At 43.7% G+C, this 26,405-nt stretch overlaps 1 long non-coding RNA gene across 5 annotated transcripts; it reads right to left on the reverse strand.

The window, feature by feature from the left end:
* Positions 1–13,133: 13,133 nt before the first annotated feature.
* On the reverse strand, positions 13,134–16,569 carry LOC127305923 (uncharacterized). Of its 5 annotated transcripts, none has more exons than XR_007854232.2 (5): positions 16,040–16,569; positions 15,730–15,886; positions 14,977–15,160; positions 14,750–14,824; positions 13,134–13,420 (listed from the first exon to the last, which is right to left on the reverse strand). It is a non-coding gene; the product is annotated as an uncharacterized lncRNA (long non-coding RNA). The 5 variants fall into 5 exon arrangements; XR_007854234.2 differs by having other exon boundaries at positions 15,691–15,886; XR_007854233.2 differs by having other exon boundaries at positions 14,977–15,157; positions 15,691–15,898.
* Positions 16,570–26,405: the final 9,836 nt, after the last annotated feature.

Here is a 26,405-nt window from a genome sequence, read left to right on the forward strand (position 1 = left end):
TAGAAGTTCAGATATGTGCTGATAGAAGTCCAAGATCTGAGACTCGGTGATTATCCGAGTAGACGCATATTTAACTTACTTTTGTATTAACTCTACTGAATTTAGGTCATCCCTTGCTACTATAGACCGTATTTCCTTAAGAAGTATGGTGTCCAGACCTCCCACAGGACAACTTTTGAAGCTGCACTCAAAACCAAAGATGGCCATGCATTTGTTGTTAATGTTACCAACAGAGCTGGCAGAACCTATATCAACGGAAGATTTTGGAACGAATTTGCTAGAGTGTACAATTTTAAGGTTGGCATGGAGTTAATTTTCAGAGTTAACTCATCTGCTCAGGATACTCTTGTAATAACTGGAACTGAACCACTAATCCATCCAGGTAATTTTCCACCTTTGGACACAATGATTGATCATATTAATTATTCCATCTTATGTCAGTTATTTTAATTATGCAGCTTACTACCAGTTGTCCCGTACGAAGCGTGACATTGTTGACTCGCTCGATGAAATGCGATGGAACAATGATAAATTGGAGGATGATGCATACCGTCATTCTTCGGGTGGACAACTTGGACTACCTTGTTGACTACCACAATGTCGGAGATTATGATCAAGGAGCACTAGTTGTCCCAATGCTGCATACTACGAATTGGACAAACAATGAAAATTACAACAAACACGTGGTAAGCGGTAGATCATATCATTTCATTAAGTTTGCGACCTACATTACGTACAAGTGTTAACTAAACTATGTCCCTACTGTTGGAACAGAAAATCCCTAGCCGTTTGGTTCCTAAAGATATGGAACAATATGGTGCAATCGGTATTGTGTGCCATCCCGGTACTTTGGTGCATGCGTCCTACGCAATTTCTTCGAGACGATGGTCGTCTCTGCGTCGATGGGTGGAAGGAGTTCATGGACAAGGAAAAGCACCTTCAGATGGGTGACAAGATGCTGTTCTTGCTTTACCGGAAATGCGGGTTTACTTGTTTGCTACCCATGTGCCCTGAAAGCGATCTGGAGTAGCTCGTCCGTGATTCATGGTGCCCGTGTGTCCAACTATGCAGCCCCTTTAGGTTTAAATTAAGTTGTAAGACTCTTTATGCGATTGTCGATTTTGCTTGTGTTAAAACAATAGTTAGTCATATCGTGCTGCTGGTTGTAATCATGTCAAGTGTCGATTAATTAAAACCATTGTCAAAGTTATGTTACCGACATGTTGGCTTTCTTATATTTGTCCATATTTTTGCTTATATTAATTTGCTCTTAAACCCTTCTCGATAATTCAATGACAAGTTCGAGATCGTAAACATCTAAATAAGAACATTTCAAATGTTTGGAACAAAACATATAGTTGTATGCATTACATGTTTCTATCAATCTAAATCACTATCTTCTTCTGAATTTTTCCCTCGTCATCATGTATGTTCTCTTCCAAAATGACACTATCTTCCTGATTCTCTAGTTCATCGTCGCTCATATCCTGGTCATCATGGGGACTATCTTCCTCAGTCGCGAGTTCACGGATTGTACGAGCATCATGAATACGTACAACTTCAAGAGCACGATGATCATCCTCCTCTGCTTCCACCTCTGCTTCCTCGTCTAGGTCGACAACATCATGAAATGTATGGTCGATCAACCTTCATCCTCCTGGTATGCGTCTTCATTCCGTACAAATGCATCATCGTTACCATCTTCTAATTCTGAACGTCGTACACATGTCTATGGCTGAACTTCTGCACCACTTTCCACGGATCACCAAACTTTGTATCCTCCAAATAGAAGCATGTTTCAGCTTGACTGGCCAATATGAATGGTGAATTCTTGAACCATAGGATAGAAGTGTTAACGCTTTTAAAAAAACCATCATCTTTAATCTTGGAACCCTTGCTCGCAAGGTCGAACCGATCGCAACGAAACAAGTACACGGACTGTCACCGTGTTTGTTAGTCCCGTCTTGCGGTTCAAGAACTTCTTGCAGAACACCATAGTAGTCGGTCTCATCTGCATCACCAAAAGATCCCTTAGTCGCTACGCCGAATTTTGAGTCTTCGTGTCTTTATCCCGAGTAAGCGTGCGAAACCTCGCACCCTTTACGTTGCAACCAGCGTATACTACTACACGCCGGTCTGGCCCAAGCCGAGAGACTTCAAATCTTCTGATGCATTGTCCAACTGTCTCACATGGTTTGCAAACCAACCTGCAAACTCTCTCTGAACTGTCTCCTCGATGTCACGCACACCCCTACCTCCCAATTCTTGTCGGAATTCACTGAAACATAGAAAAAACACATATGAAATACAGGACAATTATGTCTGCAACATTGAGAAGTAGTTATTAAAGTGAAGCTAACTACTTACTTGATATAACGTTCTACATCGTCACAGTTGTTCAGCACATACCAAACCATGTTGTCAAATTCCTTGTCAAAATGTTTCAAAATGGATTTCCCAAGACCTTTAGCTCCAACTGAAAATACTTCCATCTCGTCAGGATCAGGTTTTCTCCGAATGTCTTGGTTCCTATCATCTTTGTTAAATCTTGTTTCTGTGCCATCCTTGAAAAATCTAGAGCAAAAAATCAAACACTCATCAACAATGTAGCTCTCTGCGATAGAACCTTCTGGCCTTGCTTTGTTACGGACCGTAGACTTTAGATAACCTAATCTTCTCTCAACTGGATACATCCAACCATAATGAACAGGACCCCTCGAAAGAGCCTCCTCAGGAAGATGAATAGCTAAGTGCACCATTACATCAAAAAAAGCTGGGGGAAGAGCTTCTCAAGTTTGCATAGGATCACAACAATTTCAACCTTCAATCGATTCAGCACATCAACTTTCGGGGTTTTGGCACACAGCTCCTAAAAATCTTCCTAGCTCTGCAATAGCCACATACATTTCCTTAGATGCAATTCCCTTGAGCCCAGCCGCAACACTCGCTGCAGTATGTGGCAATCATGCGTCTTCATACCGGTAACCTTACAACCATCAATATTCACACATCTTCCCCGGTTTGCGCAATAACCATCACGGGAACCTAGTGTTTGCCAAATACCTACACAAATGTCTCTTCTGTTCCTTCGAAAGCGTCCACGGTGCAGGGGGCTTCGCATAAGTTACTGCTGCATCATCATCATCCTTCACAATTTTCTTCAACCAATACTTCTTCCACATTTTGAATTTCCTCAAATCAATTCTAGCACTAACAGTGTCCTTATTCCTGCCCTCAAGTTCAAGTAGTGTACCAACAATATTGTCACATATGTTCTTCTCAATATGCATCACATCTAAGTTGTGAGCTATCTTAAGTTACGCCGATACGGTAGATGATGTAAGCTGACTTTCAGGTGCCATGTTGGTTCACCGGGTACAGTTGCACGCTTCCGCTTTCTACATATTGGATTTTTCCCATGTTCAAAATCCTTAACCATTTCTACCTTCGCAGCTACCTCTTTGGGTGTGTACTTCCTTGGTGGATCTCTAGTCTCAGTTGTACCATTGAAAAGTCTCATTGTTCTGTATGGGTGATTTTTATCAAGAAATCGCCGATGCCCAATATATCCAATTTTGTTTTTCAAAGTTTCAGCGCAAGGATTCTCATCGCAATGCACACACGCATGAAATCCTCTTGTGCTTCGGCCTGACATAGTGGCATATCCAGGATAATCATGAATAGACCAAAGAAACGCAGCATGCAATGGGAAATATTCCTCTGTGCATGCATCAAATGTCTCCACACCGCTCCATAGCTGCATCATATCTTTTATCAGTGGCTGCATAAATACATGAAAATCTTTCCCTGGGGAATACTTTCCGGGGATTAGCAATGCCATCATGTAATTCGATTGATCCATGCACATCCATGGTGGGAAGTTGTAAGGAATCACAAAAACAGGCCACATACTGTAAGGATTACTCATACTTCCAAAAGGACTGAAGCCGTCTGTGGCAAAACCTAGTCTTATGTTACGAGGATCTTTAGCAAACCAATCAAACTTGCCATCAAAGTGCTTCCATGCCTCACCATCAGCAGGTGCCTCAGTACATTGGGCTCAACAACCCTCTTCTCTTTGTGCCATCTAGTATGTGTCGACATTTCCTTTTTAACAAATAGTCTCTGCAACCTTTTAATTATAGGAAAGTACCTTAACACCTTGTGAGGGATTTTCTTTTTTCCTGTAGGGTCTCTATATCTTGATAATCCACAAACATGGCAGTTCGTATCGTCCTTGTGATCTCCCCAAAATAAAGAACAATCAAACTTGCATGCATGAATTGTCTCATAACCAAGCCCAACATCGTAAAGAACACTCTTAGCATCAGCATATGATTTGGGAAAGTCCACATCCGCAAAGTCATACGTAAAAGCTGAAGTAAGAGATCAAATCCTCTGTTTGTTATCCGGCTGTATGATTTGACATGAAGGAGCTTAATGATGAACGACAACCTAGTGAAAGAGGTGCATCCCTCATAAAGTTCTTTTTCGCTGACTCAATTAGATTAGCATACAGATTTGGCAGGTCGGGACCTTTATTTCCAGACTTCTGAGCTCATCGATCATACTAGACGAATCATCAACATAACAAACACCATTGTCTTCCTCTTCATCGTTGTCACTATCATACGCACCATCATCGTTTCTATCCCGCCCTTCGTCATCACTAAAATCTTCCCCATGTCTAGTCCATCTTGTATACGTCATGGACATACCTGAACAATTGCGGTGATCCTCGATCGCTTTTATATCCTGACGTATCAGATTTAGGCAGTCCTTGCAAGGGCACAAGATTGGTTCATCTGTATTGTCCAAGTGTTCTCGCGCAAACTTGATGAAATCCCTAACACCTGCCATGTACTTTGTTGTGAACTTCTTGGTGCCATCAGTTATCCAACTTCGATCCATTGCCTACAATTCAGTTAAGAACATGCCAACGTTCTTCAGAACAGATCTTGACAACTGATTAAAAAATCTAGACCTAACGAACAATCAGGACAACTCACCGATGATGCGTCTCGCCGCCACCACAATGGAGCCTTCACGGAATTCTTCTCACCTCGACGAGAACCCTAGTCGATTCGACTGTTAGCAAGAGCACCTATATAGGCCGTGTCTGCTAGCGGCGCGACTTAAACGAGGCACCCTCGGCCGACATAAATATTAATAAGGGAATTATTATGTCGTAACATCTAGATCACACCATTGAAATAAATATGTAGAATAGACTACTTACGGATCCAGATCAAAATTCCATATCTACCTTAGCGGTAAGACTCCGCGTCGGTCACGCCGAAGCCCTTGTTCGATTCTTCCAAACCACAATTTTTACTTAATTAAATATGTTCCTGACAAGTGGGTCACGCATGATATATAAAACTAATAACATTTAATAAAGTAACTTAGTAATATTTCGTCACCTCGATCTTTGATTTCGTCACCTATTAACAGACACGATGGAAGCCCTTCCCGCTTGGGTAATGGGTGACGATTTTTTCTTGACGAGAAATCATACCGTCAAGCATTACCTTAAATGCTTGACGAAAGATGAATTCGTCACCTATAAGGACACATCCATGACGGTATGCATTTTTGTCACCAGGGTTTTCGTCAACAAATCCCCCATCTCTTGTAGTGTGTTCGACGTACCCCTCTGGCTTAGGTTTTCGGGACGAAGGCATACGCGAAGAAAAGGAGGCGAGAGGGGTTGTGGGCCCCCTCCTCACAGGGCGGCGCGGCCAGGCCTTGGGCCGCGCCGGCCTATGGGGTGGGCCCACCTCGGGTCCCCTCTTCTCCCCCTTCTAGCTCCCTTCGTCATCTGGAAAAATAGGAATTTTCGTATAATTTCCTTCAACTGTTGATCTTCCGAAATATTGCATTCTGACGGTGCTTTTTCCAGCAGAATCCTGGCTCCGGTGCGTGATCCCCAAGTAATCATGAAACATGCAAAATAGATGAAATAACATAAGTATCATCTACAAATATGAAATATATCAATGAATAACAGCAAATTATGATATAAAATAGTGATGCAAATTGGACGTATCAACTCCCCCCAAGCTTAGACTTCGCTTGTCCCCAAGCGAAACTGAACTCGGTAAACAGGACCACATGTTTATGGAGTGAAGAGTCGATAAATAAAATACGGACAAGAAGCATCATATTCATTCACACAAGACATTCTAGTAAACAACTTCCTCATATAATTCAACTTGAAACAAGTATAAGGTAATCACAAATAAAGGTGCATAAGAAATCATAGTTGGTGATGGCAAACTTCGTTCTTGGTCAGAGAACAGTTAACAAATTACACTTATCTATTGAGCAGCGCTCTCATGTTAAAGCTTATGGTAAACTTGCATACTCAATCATAATGATCATTGATAACTTGCAAAGCTATATTCATTCAGATAAAACTTGTACTAAACAAGGAAAAGTAAAGACATGATGAAGCAAATCACAATATAATGGTTTGATCACAACAACTCAAATGCTTGCTTGAGATGGATGGAAATAGGTGTACTGACTCAACATAAAGTAAAAGACAGGCCCTTCGCAGAGGGAAGCAGGGATTAAATCATGTGCTAGAGCTTTTTCAGTTTTGAAATCATATAAAGAGAATAAAAGTAAAGTTTTGAGAGGTGTTTGTTGTTGTCAACGACTGGTAGCGGGTACTCTAACCCCCTTGCCAAACAGACCTCCAAAGAGCGGCTCCCATGAAGGACGTTATCTCTACCAGCAAGGTAGATCATCCCTCTTCTCTTTTGTTTACACATGTACTTTAGTTTATTTAAGGATGACACTCCCCCAACCTTTGCTTACACAAGCCATGGCTAACCGAATCCTCGGGTGCCTTCCAACAATCTCATACCATGGAGGAGTGTCTATTGCAAAATTAAGTTGCTTACTAATGAATCAGGGCAAAACATGTGAAGAGAATTATTAATGAAAGTTGATTAATTGGGGCTGGGAACCCCGTTGCCAGCTCTTTTCGCAAAATTATAGGATAAGTGGATGAAGCCACTAGTCCATTAGTGGAAGCTGCCTAACAAGACTGAAAGATAAAACACCACATACTTCCTCATGAGCTATAAAACATTGACACAAATAAGAAGTAATAAATTTTGAATTGTTTAAAGGTAGCACATGAAGTATTTACTTGGAATGGCGTAAAATACCATGCGGTAGGTAGATATGGTGGACACAAATGGCATAGGTTTGGGTTCAGGTTTGGATGCACGAGAAGCATTCCCTCTCGGTCTGTGTCTTTGGCTAGCAAGGTTAATTAGCAAGCATAAGAGTTGAGGGAAACAAACAAATATACATGTGATAGACATAATCATGCATCTTTCTTGCAAGCACAAACAATTTTAACTTCAGAATAATAAGCTATGAGCTAACAAGAAAGGAAGACAATGAAACAACTATATGTATTTCTCTTTTCTACTTAAACCTCAAGGTGTTGTTGCTATTGACCAATGCTAAGTTTGCCAAAACCAAATAGATTTACTCAATGCTCCCAAAGTGGTACCAATACTAAAATCAAGATCAATTATATACTAGAAATTGCAAACTAAAATAAGATGTGCAATATGTAAATGATAAGACTTCTCATTAATATTTCATAACGATAACTCACACCAAGGGATACATAGACAACCAACTAAAGGAGAGATACTTCCACACTGCAACCCATCTTATATGATAACTTCCCTACTCATGATATGACACTACTTGATAGTAAAAAGTAAAAGGTGGTGATGATGTGATACCGCGGCACTCCCCCAAGCTTGGAACAAACCAAGGGGATGCCAATACCGATGATGAATTACTCCTTTGGCGGTGGTGGTGATGAACTCCTCACAAGCTTCTCCACAAGCTCCTGAAGCTCATCAATCTTGTACATGAGGTTGCGGATCATCTCCGAATTGTGCTCGACGCGATTAAGAAGTATGTCCGACGGCGAGTCCCAATTCTTGGAATTATTTCCCCACCCTTCAGCTTCAGGCTTCGTCCTTCCTGCAGTGTTAGAACGATCTATATCCCAATTGCTAAGCAATGCTGCCTTGGGAGTCCTTTCAATTTGATTATTGTAGATTAGATTGCGGAAGGGATGGTAAGTGCCTGAAGAAGATGTCTTTGGAGCTAGGTAATGACGTGGAACTCCTCCTCCGGTGCTAATCCGTGCGCTCTTCTTGGCGTTGAACGGGTTTGACACCACTCCGATGCTTGCAATGGTGGTGTGCGGGCGTACTTGCGGAACTTCTTCGACTTCCTCTTCATCCTCCTTCACTTCTTCCTTCAACTCGGGGTCTTGAATACCTTCCTCCGAAGGCTCCTTGTCCTTGTTGTGGGAGACCATGGTGCTTCTAGATCAAAGACAAATCCTGGCAGAAACAGCTCGAAACAAAACACGTCGAGAAAACGATATACGGACCTCCAGGGGTCCGGGGGATTATATAGCAAAATTTTTCACAACAAACGGAAAGTACCAGGTCGAACCAGAGTCGGAGAGGGGCGACGAGGCGGTGTCCTCATAGGGCGGCGCAGCCAGGCTGGGGCCCGCGCCGGCCTATGGGGGCACGCCCTCGTGCGTCTCCTCCACTCCGTTTCGATCTCGTAATTTTTCATATTTTCCAAAAACAGCAAAAACATTGTTCGGAAAGTAAATCGCGAACTTTTATTACTGTCTTGTTACCTATTCAAAGTCGGGTTACGGCGGTTGTCAATTTGACCTTTGATGAAAGCCTCCGGTGTTTCCACTTGAATAACATCAACATCTACATTATAAGAATCACCTGAGATATAGTGCTTGAGTCTTTGTCCATTCACCACTTGCGTGGCATTGCCTTGGAGAGAACTAATTTTAATTGCTCCTGAACGATACACCTCCTCAACAACATATGGTCCTTCCCATTTCGAGAGTAATTTCCCTGCAAAGAATCTGAGACGAGACCGATACAATAGGACTTTATCCCCAATATTAAACTCTCTTTTGATAATCCTTCTATCATGCCATTTCTTAACTTTCTCTTTAAAGAGTTTAGCATTTTCATAAGCTTCACTTCTCCATTCATCTAGAGAACTTAATTGCAGCAACCTCTTATTACCGGCTAGTTTAGGATCTTTATTTAGCTCTCTAACGGCCCAATAAGCCTTGTGTTCTAGTTCTAAAGGTAAATGACAAGCCTTTCCATAAACAATTTTATAAGGTGACATTCCCATGGGGTTTTTATAAGCAGTTCTATAAGCCCATAGTGCTTCCTTCAATTTACTAGCCCAATTCTTTCTAGTTTTATTAACAGTCTTTTGCAAGATAGATTTAATTTCTCTATTTGATAGTTCTACTTGCCCACTAGTTTGAGGATGATAAGCGGGAGCAATTCTATGATTAATACCATATTTAACAAGAGTCTTTCTAAAACCACCATGAATAAAATGAGAACCTCCATCTGTCATAATATATCTAGGAACTCCAAATCTAGGAAAAATAATGTCTATAAGCATTTTTAAAGAGGTCTCACCATCATCACTTTTTGTAGGTATGGCTTCCACCCATTTAGTAACATAATCAACATCAACAAGTATATGAGTGTTACCTTCTGAAGAGGGAAAAGGTCCCATGAAGTCAAATCCCCAACAATCAAACGGTTCAATAACAAGAGTATAATTCATAGGCATTTCATTGCGTCTGGAGATATTACCAACCCTTTGATATTCATCACAAGATAAAATAAACTTCCTTGCATCTTTGAAGAGAGTTGGCCAATAAAAACCTGATTGTAGAACCTTTTGCGCAGTTCTATCTCCGGCGTGATGTCCTCCATAAGCACTACCATGACACTTACTCAATATCTCTTGTTGTTTATATTCGGGAACACACCTTCGCAGAATACCATCCACTCCTTCTTTATATAAGTGTGGGTCATCCCAAAAATAATGCCTTAAGTCATAAAAGAATTTCCTCCTTTGCTGAGCTGAAAAGGTTGGAGGCAAGTACTTGGAAACAATAAAGTTAGCATAATCAGCAAACCAAGGACTGTCTCGCGAGCTCACCTTTATTACAGCCAATTGTTCATTTGGAAAACTATCATTAACAGGAACAGGATCATAAGCAATATTTTCCAATCTAGACAAATTATCAGCAACAGGATTATCAGCACCTTTCCTATCTACAATATGTAAATCAAATTCTTGCAAAAGAAGTACCCATCTAATAAGCCTTGGCTTAGCATCTTTCTTTGTCATAAGATATCTAATTGCAGCATGATCAGTATGAATTGTAACTTTTGAATCAACAATATAAGATCTAAACTTATCACAAGCAAAGACTACAGCTAACAATTCTTTTTCAGTTGTAGCATAATTTCTTTGAGCAGCATCAAGAGTTTTACTAGCATAATGAATAACATTCAGTTTTTTATCTACTCGTTTGTCCAAGAACAGCGCCTACAAAGAAAATCACTAGCATCACACATAATTTCAAATGGTAAGTTCCAATCAGGAGGTTCAACTATAGGAGCAGTTGTTAAGGCTTTCTTTAGAGTTTCAAAAGCTTCCTTACAATCATCATCAAAAACAAAAGGTACATCTTTTTGAAGAAGATTAGTAAGAGGCTTTGAAATCTTGGAGAAGTCTTTAATAAATCTCCTATAAAACCCAGCATGACCAAGAACACTACGAATACCTTTAACATCCCTAGGATAGGGCATCTTCTCAATTGCTTAAACTTTAGCTCTATCAACTTCAATACCTCTCTCGGAAATTTTATGTCCCAATACAATTCCTTCATTAACCATAAAGTGGCATTTCTCCCAATTAAGGACAAGGTTAGTTTCTTCACATCTCTGCAAAACTTTATCAAGATTCCGCAAACAATTATCAAAAGAATTTCCATAGACGGAAAAATCATCCATGAATACCTCTACAATACTCTCACAAAAGCCATGAAAAATAGCAGACATGCATCTTTGAAAAGTAGCAGGAGCATTACATAAACCAAAAGGCATACGCCTATAAGCATAAGTTCCATAGGGACAAGTGAAAGTGGTTTTCTCTTGATCTTTAGTTTTAACAGCAATTTGTGAAAACCCAGAATAACCATCAAGAAAGCAAAAATGAGTATTTTTAGATAACCTTTCTAACATTTGATCAATAAATGGTAAAGGGTAATGATCTTTCTTAGTAACCTTATTAACTTTTCGATAATCAATGCACATTCTATAACCTACAACTACTCTTTGAGGGATGAGCTCATCATTATCATTAGGCACAACAGTCATTCCTCCTTTCTTAGGAACACAATGCACAGGACTAACCCATCTACTATCAGCAATAGGATATATAATACCAGCTTCAAGGAGTCTTAATACCTCATTTCTTACCACATCCTTCATCTTAGGAATTAGACGACGCTGAGGTTCAACAACAGGCTTCGCATCATCTTCCATATTAATGGCGTGTTGGCAAATAGAGGGAGAAATCCCCTTCAAGTCATCAAGAGTGTAGCCAATAGCACCTCGGTGTTTCTTCAATATTTCCAATAACCTTTCTTCTTCAAACTCTGAAAGCTTAGAACTAATAATAACAGGATATATTTTCTTATCATCAATATGAGCATATTTAAGATTATCGAGGCAATGGTTTCAAATCAAAGACAGATCTTCCTTTGGTGGTGGTGTTGTACCCAAATCTTCCACCTAAATCATGCTTAAGAATAGGTTGACGAAGGAAAATTTCATCAAGTTCATCTCTTTCTTCCCTGAAAACTTCACTCTCACTATTCTCCAAATGTTGCTGCAAAGGATTACTAGGAGCAAGAGCAATAGATGCACACTGTTCACCTTTAAAATCACTATTAGGCGAATCAATTTTATAAGGAGTTTTGGTAAATTTAGAGAAGTTAAACTCATAAGATTCTCCAGCAAATTTAGTCAAAATTTTCTCTTTCTTGCAATCTATAATAGCTCCACAAGTATTTAGAAAAGGTCTACCAAAAATGATAGGACAATATTTACTAGCAGTGAGAACCAAGTACCAAAAAGTCGTAGGATATTTAATCTTACCACATAGAACTTCCACATCTCGAATAATACCAATAGGAGAGATAGTTTCTCTATTAGCCAGCCGAATAACCACATCAATATCTTCAAGTTCACAAGAACCAATTTCGTGCATAATCTCCGTGTAAAGCTCATAAGGAATAGCACTAATACTTGCACCAATATCACATAAACCATAATAACAATGATCACCAATTCTAACCGATAGCATAGGAACACTAGTTTTCCTAGACTTATTAGGATGCGAAACAATATTAGAAGCATCTTCACAGAAAATAATATGACCATCTTCCACATTTTCAGTCACAAGATCTTTAACAATTGCAACAGCAGGTTCAACTTTTATTTGTTCTTCAGGTTCTATAGGTTTCTTTTCACTTTTATGAACCGCACTACTTATAACAGAGTACTCCTTCATTTTAGCAGGGAAAGGAGTTTTTTCAATATAAGCTTCAGGAATAACATGATCAACAGTTTCAACTACAACACATTTATTTATAGATGAATCAATTTTATCTTTATATGGTTCATGATACTTATCAAAGTTCTTCTTAGGCAATTCATAATGAGAAGCAAAAGCCTTATAAAGATTTGCAGCAACTTGAGAATCAAGACCATAAGTAGCACTCATATTACGAAATTTATCAATCTACACTACTTAAAAAGGAGGAACATGTTCCCTATTCTGCCTTCCCTTCACTACGACCAGTTTTGGTCGTCACCCCCTCTCCAGCGATCACCTACCTGGGCCGCACCAAATGGGCCTCACCAAACCATTGCACCGTAAATCTCGTCCAAATCTCGTCCCAGATTCTCGCACCAGAAATCTCGTCAAAAATCATTCTCTTCCAAAAATCAATCTCGCCCAAATATCAATCTCGTCCCAGAAAGAATCAATCCCAGAAGGAATGTAACCTTGTCCCATAAGGTAATACCAATCCAAGAAGGAATGTAACCTCATCCCAGAAGGAATGTAACCTCACCACAGAAGGTATGTAATCACGCCCCAATCAAACTCTCCCCAGAATCAATCTCACCCCATAATCAAGCTCGTCCCATAAGGTAATATGAAGAAACATGGAATCAAGGTTAATAAGGACGTGAATTGCGCCCAGGTAGAATATTTGATGTACAAAAGCAGGATAATGGCAGAATATTACGCCTAGAAAGAATATTTGATGTACAAAAGCTCGGGCCAGAATTGAGCAGAATATTGATGCAAGCAATCTCAACCTTACGGACTAACCATGGCAGTACAACTTAGCCTCGGATGCGCCTGCTCGAAGAGAATAATAGCACCAAGGCCGTACTCTCGCTTCGCCTGGAATCCCCACTTGTAACTTCTTCTTTCTACACTATACTCATCAAAGATTCCATTTGTTAGTTTGACTGATACATGTGTTCTTCTCATTTCTCAGGCATGTTAGTTTCACATTTGTTGAAGCCATGGTTGGGTGACGATCGCGAAAATTGTGACCGCGCGAATTAAAGTGACTCGGATGGGAGATCTTATTTACCACGCCATCCTAGCTGACAAAAATGTGAGTCCTCTAATGCATTCTTGGTACCTCTATAACATGAGTTCAGCTATGTAAACGCTTGAATCCAGTAGCTACAGCTTAGAAAAGTAGCATAATCGTCCTAACACTTCTCTTCCCTGACTAATTGGTTTAGTGTCCAGGGATAACAATGATAAATAAGATACTTTTCAGGTATAACGAAGTATTAAGGAAGTAGGTGATGTCTACTTTCGAAGCTGTAACAGGATAGTACCAGATCAACAATTTTGTGTGCATGGTCATGGTCCTTAACATTGCATGCAACAAAATAGGCTATGTAAATACTCCTTGCTGCATACATTACGTGCATGTGTTTCTTTAAATTCGTTAGGAGGTAGGAGAATTTCATAATATAAATAAAGCAGTCCGAGTAGACATTTCAGAAAATAGGATGAAACTAAGGACCATGAGTTGTCAGGAGGCAAGAGCAAAGCAGCATAGCAGCGCACAAGCTTCAGAATAAAATGAATTTAGTTCATGTTTCCATAATTGTGTGATGTCCAGGTTCCCATACAAGTTTATCATTGTAGTCCATGGATATTTTTGACTGACTATAGAAACCTTCTTTTTCCAAGTAGTACTTATAGCTTGATCAAATTTTGGTTCTCCTCACAGTATAACTTTTTGTGAGAGGCAGAACCTATTTATTCAAGAACTTCTAATATAATTTTGTAATTTCTGTTGCATGTGCAGATATTTAGCCTCTCCTCCCTGTATGTGTTAGCCAGCAATCAATGTGCTGTACTTTCACCAGACTATTTTTTGCATGATGAAAGGATGATCTTCATACTTATGCAAGGACCAGATGGAGAGCAGGATAAATAATATAAGAAAAATTCTTTACTATTGAGTTTGTTCTGATGTATTACATGCTGGTCTGGACGTAAAATAATTCTCCAAGTGTAATAAACGATTCTTAGTGTACATATTACATATTATTTATTTGAAGATCACTCCATTGATATTGAACTATAATGTATATAATCAGAAAATAATCAGAGATATGAAAACAAGAATAGCAGAACCCGAGTTGGAAAATAAAGTAACTACCATAGAAGTATAAAGTTGCACGTATGAATGGAAGAATGGAAAATGACAGTTAATCCATCATAAGTAAGAAAGTACCTGAAGATAAACACTGGTATTTTGGTTTTTCATTGCATACTCATGGTAGACAGAAGACACTGATGGAACAATTACCTACACAAATCAAAGCTTCATCTGAATATACAACAAATGTAAAACAAAACATTCATAGTACTGCTATCTTGTGGTGTCAAACTGGCATCAGATGTATTTGAATGCAAAGTACGTAAGAGCAACAATAGGAACAGGAATAGTGAGTCCAGTACCATTTTCTCTAGAGGGAGAACTCACATTACTTCAAGAAAAATACTTGCACCAGCTGCATGAGATTGCACGCTCGGTTGTCCATGATGAGAACCCAGAAGCTCATTTTGCAGTTGGACATTCCTGATGTTGCAGAGCTCAGGCTGCCAGCTCCATTGTGTGTGGCTGGGTGAGGACCCGTTCCTGCTGTGTTCGGCACAGATGACAAATCGATACTTAGAGGAAGAGATAAAAATGTAACACACCAACTTCAAAACTAAAGGTCACTAAGACATAAAAATATTCAGAACTGATATGACTCGACTCTGGATGACAGGTACATATATAACTGTTCATATCTTATTTTCAGCGAGATAATTTTGTGAAACTAGAATGTGAAAGGACTCATAGACATAGTGCATATGTGGCGCACGAATATTCTTGTCCTGTCCCAACTAACCTGGAATTTAATTTCATGTTTGAGCTAATGGTCGGATGAAGTGAAGTTTCTTTAGGTTGCAGCAATTTTTTAAGTCAACAACTAACTACAAGTTTAGTTAGTAATTTCTTGAAGTCAAGGAGCATAATAATCCATTTTATGACCTGGTTGACACCTTTGCTACATCTATATTTTCAGTTCATACAGGCTACCATCATAATTAGATGGCAACTACAGATTAACGGGATTGCCTAACATTCTGAATCTGTTCTGCACAACAAATGAAATACCACTATACCTTATAAAAAAGGTGGAGCTTAGCCAAGTTAGAATTAACCTGAAATTATCATTCCCTGAAGCCTTAGCAGACTCCGCAGCATACATCCACTATGAAACAAACCTCCATAGGTTTCTCACCGAGGTCATTTGGCCAGTCGGGATATATGCAAGTATGTCAGCATCGGCGAAAAAGTTTACAACTCCATCATCAGCACCTTCAGGGAGTTCTCCACAATCAAAAATCATGGTATCAGTTGTGGGATGTGCATGATACCAACTTATTGACAATTTGGAAAAGTCATATAAGCTACCCAGATTCGGATATTGGGGATTTCGCGAGTGTGGAGATGAGAGGGGAACTAACAAACCTTGTAGAGATGCAGACCTGTTGGAGAGGCGCGGAAGCAGTAGGATACGAGCGATTTGCCGGGCGGGATTCTCCGATAGGCCACGGCGAGCGAGGTGGGGAGGGACGTCGACCATCCATTGCTGGATGGTTGCAACACTGCCCGTCGGAGCACACCAGCGTCCGTCTGCACTTACTCCGGTTCATAGGTTTTTCGCGCAGGAGGAGGATTCCGGTGTTGTGGATCCATCAACCGGGTTGCGGGCGTGATGTTTGCTGAACAGAACTCGCTGCAGCGGTAGGGAGGCAGGGGAAGGTCTGGTTCTTGCTGTAGCGGTAAGGAGACATGAGAGAGGTAGAACTCGCTGCAGCGGCGGGACGCAGGGGCGGGGGATCTCCTTGCGCCGGTCGTGGGGAAGCCGGTGAGGGGGTGGCCCTGGGAGCCGGCGGCCAGGACTCGGGCAGGGAGTGGAGGCGATGGTCGATGCTACTGAAGACTTGCCAAAGGCTATCTCCACTGAGAGTGGAGTGTGAGTACCGAGCGATGTGTCCGATAATCCGATTTGCGCTGCCGTGTTTTATCTTTCTTTTCCTGCCTCTCCTTTAATTTCTTCTCAACTTGCTAAGAGCTTTTCCAATTCGGTCAAAAATAGTTGCATCAAAACAAATTCGGTCAGAAGTAATGCTAGAGATTTTCTTTGGTCTAGATAGCGCTAGGATTGCATATTTAAAATGATAAATGGCTTGTTATTTTCTTTTAAATTTTAAGATCTTCTACTCCATTAATCCACTTAAGGGCATCTCCAACGAGGCGGTCCAGCGGGGCAACGCAAAGTGACCGCACAGTTCGCGCTGACGCAAACCTGGTCCAAATATGCGGCAGGTTTCCGTCTCCACGGACGCTACACGGTCCCACAAAGTGACCGCGTTGGTTGCATCCAGGCCAGGTGGGCAGTAACTAGGTAAGCAAAATATTCCATCATTACTATTGATTGGCCAAAAAGACCATCTTTACAAAGATGGTTAGTCGAGTTAACCTAAAATTACAATGGCCGTACCTACTCACCGTCGCGCGGCCAACCACGACCGGGGTTAGTCGTAGTCGCGGTGCCTACTATTGGTCGTCAGAGGGGCCGGCGCCGTCGTCGAAGCGCAAGCGCTTCACGCACTCTTTGCATCGCGCACACCGCCGATCGGACATCTCGTCTTGCCTCCTGCGCCGTTCGAGGGTCTCGGCCAGAGAGTATTCCCACATGACTCTCTACACCGCCACCGCCGCTTGGGCTGCCTCCGCCTCCTCCACCGTCGCTGCCTGCGCCGCCGCCATCTGGGCGTGGTAGTGGGTCCTATCCCTAGCCGCCGCCGCGACTGCATCCTCCCTAGCGATGATGGCGTCCGCAAGCTCCCGGTTTTCCTGCTCGACCCGCGCGGGAGAAGGGCCCCTCCGCGCGAGCGAATCCAGGTCGGAGCACATGTACCCCCGAGCCATGGCGACCACATAGCTGGGCTTCCTCCTCCGATGCCCAAGCTTGACGGCGCTGGGCGTCCCCAGCAAGGATCTCAAAGGACGCGAGCAGAACCCGTTGGTCGCTGGCGCACTCAAAGCGGTTGGGTACATCGTCGGCGGCGGCGATGTCGTGGATGATGGCGTCTGCGAGTGGGGCCGCCGGCAGCGGAGGGGGCCACGCCTCCGCGAGCGCCGCCCTGGCCGCCGCGAGACGCTGACGCCCTAGAGCGCCCTGCCGCCTCCGCCACCTCCAGGTCCAGCTGTTCGGCCTGAAATGCGTCGGCGGCTACCTGCTCGTCCTCCTCCGAGTGGACTTGGCGGCACATCTGAACAACCTGATCCCAACTAAGGTTGTGCTCGGCTATGGATGGATGTTAGGGTTTAGCTTGAGGTGTGTCCGTCATCCCTGCCGGTGTCCACCATATATAGCCACGGTGGTGCGGGAAACGACGTTGTCGTGCATGTCGTTTCCCGTGCGCGAAACGCCGACAAAACGCGCCAATGTATTTGGCAAGTGCGGGAACAGGTAATCGTCAGCGGCAGGCCTCGACGGGACGCAAAACCGCCATTAATTCCTTGATGGTGGTTGTGGTAAAAAAATGCGTCCGCACCGCTGGGGATACCCACGACGCAAACGGTCGTCCGGGCCCGTATGGTGTCCGCGGACCGACGCAAACGGACGCTCGTGGACAATTTGAGCGTCCAAAATGCGTCGGCCCGCAGGAGATGCCCTAAATTGAATCGAATTTAGAACTGAATTCGAGATTCGAGTCAGTTATAAAGGATCGGAGGGAGTAATATCTCTCTGAAGGGCTAAGCGTCCCCCGGGGATCAAATCCTTGATCCCCCGGATCGCCAGCGTTCGATACGAACGGTAAGGACCGTCAGATGGGTCAATGCTTCAGGGAAGGAAAAAAAAGAGAACACAACCATCGAATGAAAATTCTCCTGCTCCTCCTGACGCTCACACACGACCTTGTATGCCACTTGTAGCAATATGTGTCGTCGCTTGTACAAAATCACCGCCGCTGCCAGTGATTGTAGCAGCAGCCGCCGCCCATTGAAGCGGCTGTCGCCGTCCATTTTGTGAGACAATAAAACATCCAAAGGAGAGGTTGTTGAGTTGATGGTTATGACGACCCAGAACAAATGTGTGGGACTTACCACGGAAGAGTAACAAGATGACGTAGAACTTAAACCATGTAGAGCATAACAAAAATGGTGTCTTGTTATTACCTTCATGTATCTTGTGGCTATGTATTAAGAGCATCCCCACTCGTCTCCCCGACGAGGCCCCCGAGCGACGTTTTTCCCATCCGGACGGCGTAATTCGGCCCAATCGCGCCCCCGGTTCCTCGATTTCGTCCGGATTTGGGCCTAAATCCATCCGGCGAGCCCACGCCATCCCCGGTCCCCCGAGGCACGCTCGGGGACTCCGGACGGAAGAATTTGGCGCGAAAGAGTCGTGTGGACCCTCGTAGTCGGTGACTGGATCGCCAAATCCTGTCGATTTCCCTCCAATTTGCTTGCATATCCCCATTCTCTCCCGCCGAATCTGTGTAGCCATCTCCGTTCCCCTCCTCCTCTTCTTTCTCGTCCACCACCATGCCGCCGAAGCCGAGGAAGTCGCGGCCGAAGAAGGAGCGGCCGCCGGGTGTGTCCAACGCCGAGTGGGCGGCGGACGAGCTCCGGCGACAGGTCGAAACAAGCGCCAGGGCGGAGAGGGAGAAGAAACTCAACGCGAAGAGGGTGGCGTTGGCGGCGGAGGACGAACAAGCGAGGAAGGTCTCCATGGCCATGAGCATGAGCCATCCTCGCGGCGGCGGCGGCGCGGCCATGTTCCCCGGCCACTGGCCGATCCAAGGTATAAGCACTTCCCCATCGGCTTTCTCCCCTTCGAGCTTCTCCCCGTACTCGCCTGCCATGTTCCAAGAGGCGACCTACGGCCAACCGTCCAGGTTCACGCCGTCGCCGCCCGATCTCACTGGCGGCAACCTGAACGAGGGCTTCTCGCCGGCCCTGCGACGAGGGCCACTCCCGTTCGGTGCGACGACGGCGCCGAACGACGAGGTGATGAACGAGATGATCGACTCCGGCTCCGCGACCACCGCTGCGAGCCCGGGGTTCTTCACGCAAGAGGAGGCGAGAGCGACGGCAGCTGTCACGGAGCGCAACCAGTGGGTGGAGGATGTGGCCGACGGAAGCCAAGCCGTAGAAGAAGAAGAAGAGGAAGAACTAACCCAAGTCGAGGTCGCCGACGACAACCCGCCGCCGAAGGGAAAGAAGAAGAGGAAGAAGGACGCGCCGCCGGCCGAACCGCGCATCAAATGGATGCAGAGGGAAGAGGAGTGCCTCGCCGAAGCTTGGATGACCGTGTCCATGGACGGCATAACTGGGGCGAATCAGTCCTCCGACACGTATTGGCTTCGAGTGAATGCGGTATTCGACGAGCGCAAGCTCGTCGATCCCTACTTCAACAAGACGATCATGAACCGGGGAGACAAGGCCATGGCCACCCATTGGGGGATCATACAGACGGCGTGCAGCAAATGGCACGGCATACAAGAGGAGATCAAAACTACGTCGGTGAGCGGCGAAGACTTTGAAGCCAAGGTATGCATACGCCATGCCTCCTCCGTCGACCCTTTGTGTGTACTGATCGGCGTGAGCTGACCCATATCGCCGTCCTCTTTTTCCCCAGGTGCGCTGGGCTTTCGGCATGTACCACGACGACACCGGCTCGCAGTTCAAGTTCCTCAACGTCTACTCCCGCATCGAGAAGTGCGAGAAGTGGACGGAAACCCGCACGAGCTTCTCGAAGAGCAAAACCGAACAGTACAACCCCGACGCTCCGCCGCCAGGCTCGTCGGATGGCCGCCCGGAACTCGGCCAGAAAAATCTCAAAGATCTCAAAAAAATGGGCCATCCCGCCGAGAGGGTGCAGGCGTCGTTCGATAAGTGCTGGGCCGACGCGAGGACGCACGCCGCCGGGAGGGACGACAAGTTCGACGGCAGGTGGAGGGAGATGCTCGCCAACCAAGGCGCCTGGATCGCCCTGCTGAAGACGACGGCCGCGGCGAAGAAGAGGAACACAGACTTGGTGTTCCTGATGGGCGGCGGCAACACGGAACTGATGGACGAGGAGACGAGGAATTGGTACGAGGGACATCGCAGTGACATCCTCCGACCCGCTCCGGCCAGTTCTTCGGCGTCTCCGGCGCCTACCTCGTCGTCCTTACCATCTACGACGTCGACTGCCGCTGCTTCAACGTCGACTGCGGCCGCGGCGTCGGCCACCGCTTCGACCACGGCGTGTGACACCGCTGTGCCAGACGGGACTGCCGACGCCCCTGTTTCAGTGTAATTTCCCTCCGATCGCCGATCTGTGGCTGATCCTTTTGCCGATCGAATTTGTAGCGGGACGACGACTTGTTTGAATTTCGACTTTATCCGCCGAACTCCGGGTGGACGACTGGAAATATGGTTCTCCCCACGAATTAATTTCGTCCAATCCGGCGGTAGTTTCGTCCGGATTTCGGCGTGGGGAGGCCAAACGAGTGGGGATGCTCTAAGTTCTTATGTGATAGGGTCCAACCAGCCTTTGGTCCTCTTTTGTATTGTCTACTACTTTGCTACTCTATGTACCCACCTTAAAATCTACTATCAATCTTTTGAATTTTCATATGTGAGTTGTGAATTATATATGTATTGAGAAATAAAATTTATCACCCGTGGCAACGCACGGGCATTTGTACTAGTATCCATAAAAGCTTCAATGCATTTATAATCATAATTTATACCTAATTCTCTATCCTTGTCGTTCTCCCATCCTTCAGTATTTTCTTGGATCCGATTAAGAAGGTCCCTTTTAAACTCTTCCTTGTTGCGTGTAAATGATCCAGAACAAGAAGTATCCAGCAAGGTCTTGTCTTGAAAAGAAAGTCTTGCATAGAAATTATCAATAATAATATTACCAGGAAGCTCATGAATGGGGCATTTGAGCATTAAAGACTTCAATCTCCCCCAAGCTTGGGCAATACTCTCTCCTTCATGAGGCCAAAAATTATATATGCGATTCCGATCTTTGTGAATCTCACTTGGAGGATAGAACTTAGAATAAAACCGGGGCACAATATCATTCCATTCAAGAGAATCCCCATTATCCAGTAATTTATACCAATGTGCCGCTTTACCAGAACAGCGTCTGAGAGAACAGTTTCTTCCTCACTTCATCCATAGCAATACCTGCACACTTGAATAAACCGCATAATTCATGTAAGAACAGTAAATGATCTCCAGGGTGGACAGTTCCATCCCCTGTATAACGGTTACCCACTACATGTTCAATAATTTTCATAGGTATTTTGTATGGTATTTCTTCCTTACCTGGCGCCTCATCCACTACCTTTGCAGTAGTAGTAGATTTCCCAAATAAACACTCAAGAGAAGATCTCTCCATAATGAATTATAGCAGCAGGCAGAAATAAAATCAGCACAATAAGTAGAAATTTCCCTTACCAATTCCACTTACCAATAGCGCTTCACTCCCCGGCAACGGCTCCAGAAAATAGTCTTGATGACCCACAAGTATAGGGGGTGTATCGCAGTATCTTCGATAAGTAAGAATGTCGATCCCAACGAGGAGCGTAAGGTGTTGACAAGCAGTTTCGATGAAGGATTCACCGTAAATGCTCACGAGACAAGTATTCGGGGGTTTTGATGTAACAGATGAATAAAGTACGAGTAAGTAAAGTGCGAGAGTAATAATTGCAGCGAGTGGCCCAATCCTTTTTAGCACAAAGGACAAGCCGGTTTGTTTACTTATATTAACCAAACGTTCTCGAGGACACACGGGATTTTAGTCTAGTGCTTTCGCTTCATACGGCTAATTAATCTTCATTGTTTTGATAAGTGTTGTGTGGGTGAACCTATGCTAATGTACCGCCCTTCCTAGGACTAATACATACTTGTGATTATACCCCTTGCAAGCATCCGCAACTACAAGAAAGTAATTAAGATAAATCTAACCACAGCCTTAAACTCGAGATCCTGCGATCCCTCTGCATCGATATACCAACGGGGCTCAGTTTCGTCACTCCGGCAACCCCGCAATTGGCAAACGAGTACAAGATGCATTCCCCTAGGCCCATAAAGGTGAAGTGTCGTGTAGTCGACGTTCACACGACACCGCTAGAAGAATAACACCACAACTTAAATATCATAACATTGAATATTACTCAACCATACTTCACTACTAACATTTAGACTTCACCCATGTCCTCAAGAACTAAACGAACTACTCACGAGACATCATATGGAACATGATCAGAGGTGATATGATAATGAATAACAATCTGAACATAAACCTTGGTTCAACGGTTTCACTCAATAGCATCAATAACAAGTAGAAATCAACACCGGGAGAGTTTCCCCTATCAAACAATCAAGATCAAACCCAAATTGCTACAGCGGTGACGAGGTGCAGCGGTGGAGACGGCGGTGATGATGATGAAGATGATGGTGATGGTGATGGAGATGATGTCCAGCTTGATGACGGTGACGATGGCGTCGATTTCCCCCTCCGGGAGGGAATTTCCCCGGCGGATTCCTGCCTGCCGGAGAGCTCTTTTCTCTCTGGTGTTCTCCGCCCCGCAGAGGCGGCTGTGGCTCTGTTCGACGTACCCCTCTGGCTTAGGTTTTCGGGACGAAGGCATACGCGAAGAAAAGGAGGCGAGAGGGGCTGTGGGCCCCCCTCCTCACAGGGCGGCGCGGCCAGGCCTTGGGCCGCGCCGGCCTATGGGGTGGGCCCACCTCGGGTCCCCTCTTCTCCCCCTTCTGGCTCCCTTCGTCATCTGGAAAAATAGGAATTTTCGTATAATTTCCTTCAACTGTTGATCTTCCGAAATATTGCATTCTGACGGTGCTTTTTCCAAAGAATCCACAGCTCCGGTGCGCGATCCCCAAATAATCGTGAAACATGCAAAATAGATGAAATAACATAAGTATCATCTACAAATATGAAATATATCAATGAATAACAGCAAATTATGATATAAAATAGTGATGCAAATTGGACGTATCAGCATGCTGATGTGTGGGGACCTTCCCGCCAGACTTCTCTTGGTGGTGCAAATTACATACTTACTATCATAGATGATTACTCCAAAAAAGTGTGGCCTTTCTTTCTGAAACATAAATCTGATGTGTTTGATGCTTTTAGAAAGTGGAAAGTTATGGTAGAGAAGCAAACATAAAAGAAAGTTAAATTGCTTCGTACTGGCAATGGCATGGAGTTTTGTTCTACTATTTTCATTGATTATTGCAGCGACGAAAGCATTGTCAGGCACCACACCATCCCATATACTCCTCAGCATAATGGTGTGGCGGAGAGGATGAACAGAGCCATCATCTCCAAGGCTCGTTGCATGTTGTCCAATGCTGGTATGCATAGACATTTTTGGGCTGAAGCAGCCTCCACCACTTGTTACTTGATAAACAGGTCACCTTGCATTCCGCTTGATAAGAAAACTCCTATTGAGGTATGGTCTGGTTCACCTGCCGATTATTCACAGTTGAGAGTTTTCGGTTGCACTGCTTATGCTCATGTTGATAATGGAAAGCTAGAGCCTAGGGCTGTTAAATGTGTATTTCTTGGTTATGATTCAGGAGTTAAGGCATATAAGTTATGAAATCCTGAAACTAAGAAAGTTTTGCATAGCAGGAATGTTGTCTTTAATGAGGCTGTAATATTTTATAAGAGCTTATCTACATATGTTACTAATGTTGTTGATTTTTCTGATAATTCTGATGATGAGCAACAGAGGATCACCGTGCAGGTGGAGCACGTGGAGGAGAAAGAAAATGATGTTGCTAAAATTGATAACATTGTTGTTCAGCACTCACCACCTGTTTTGCAGCAAACGAATAGTTCTATTGCTGCTGATAGACCGAGACGTAACAAAGGTCCACGTCCTTGTTTAATTGAAGAATGTAATCTTGGTCACCATGCTTTGAGTTGTGCTGAACAGGTGGATCATGATACTAAACCTGCTACATATACCGACGCCGTTGCATCCGTTGAGCGCGTGAAGTAGATTTCTGCTATGCAAGAGGAGATGCAATCGCTTGACATGAATGACATATGGAATGTTGTGCGCTTACCTAAACAAAAGAAGGTTGTCCGCTGTAAGTGGATATTTAAAAGAAAGTAAGGTTTGTCTCCTAATGAGGCTCCAAGGTTTAAGGCAAGGTTAGTAGCAAAAGGTTCCAGGAAAATTCCAGGTATTGATTATAATGATGTATTATCTCCGGTTGTGAAGCATAGTTCCATTCGTGCACTCTTTGGTATTGTGGCTATGCATGATCTTGAGTTTGAGCAGTTAGATGTAACAACTGCTTTTCTGCATGGTGAGCTTGGGGAGGAGATATACATGGACCAACCTGAAGATTTTGTTGTGCCTGCTAAGGAGGATCTTGTTTGTAAGTTGAAGAGGTCCCTTTATGGTTTGAAACAGTCTCCAAGAGTGGTATAAAAGGTTTGATTCATTTATGATTGCACATAAGTTTAAGAGATCTCAGTATGATAGTTGTGTTTATATCAAATTTGTTAATGGATCACCAATATACTTGCTGGTATATGTTGATGACATGTTGATTGCTGCCAAGAGTAAGAAAGAGATCACTACTCTAAAGTCACAATTAAGTAGTGAGTTTGAGATGAAGGATCTTGGTGCTGCTAAGAAAATAATAGGTATGGAAATTACAAGAGACAGAAAATCTAGTGTGTTATTTCTTAGTCAACAAAATTACATTCAGAAAGTTCTTCATCGTTTTAATATGCATGATGCAAAGTCTGTTAGTACACCTATTGCTCCTCACTTTAAATTGTCAGCATTGCAATGTCCTAGTACTGATGAAGATATTGAGTACATGTCTCGAGTTCTATATTCTAGTGTTGTTAGTTCCTTGATGTATGCCATGGCCTGTTCTAGTCCTGATTTGTCATATGTTATGAGTTTGGTCAGTCGATACATGGCTAATCCTGGTAAAGAACATTGGAAAGCTGTTCAGTGGATTTTCAGGTACCTTCATGGCACATCTAAATCTTGCTTGAAGTTTAGCAAGACCTGTGAGGGACTCGTAGGCTATTGATGCGCGTATAATTGACACGTTCGTTGGGAACCCCAAGAGGAAGGTGTGATGCGCACAGCAGTAAGTTTTCCCTCAGTAAGAAACCAAGGTTTAATCGAACCAGTAGGAGTCAAGAAGCACGTTGAAGGTTGATGGTGGCGGAATGTAATGCGGCGCAACACCAGGGATTCCGGCGCCAACGTGGAACCTGCACAACACAACCAAAGTACTTTGCCCCAACGAAACAGTGAGGTTGTCAATCTCACCGGCTTGCTGTAACAAAGGATTAACCGTATTGTGTGGAAGATGATTGTTTGCAGAAAACAGTAAAACAAGTATTGCAGTAGATTGTATGCGATGTAAAGAATAGGACCGGGGTCCACAGTTCACTAGAGGTGTCTCTCCCATAAGATGAAAGCATGTTGGGTGAACAAATTACAGTCGGGCAATTGACAAATAGAGAGGGCATAACAATGCACATACATGACATGATAAATATAGTGAGATTTAATTGGGCATTACGACAAAGTACATAGACCGCTATCCAGCATGCATCTATGCCTAAAAAGTCCACCTTCAGGTTATCATCCGAACCCCTTCCAGTATTAAGTTGCAAAACAACAGACAATTGCATTAAGTATGGTGCGTAATGTAATCAATAACTACATCCTTAGACATAGCATCAATGTTTTATCCCTAGTGGCAACAGCACATCCACAACCTTAGAACTTTCTGTCACTGTCCCAGATTT

Source organism: Lolium perenne, chromosome 6 (genome assembly GCF_019359855.2).
Source record: "Lolium perenne isolate Kyuss_39 chromosome 6, Kyuss_2.0, whole genome shotgun sequence".
NCBI lineage: Eukaryota > Viridiplantae > Streptophyta > Magnoliopsida > Poales > Poaceae > Lolium > Lolium perenne.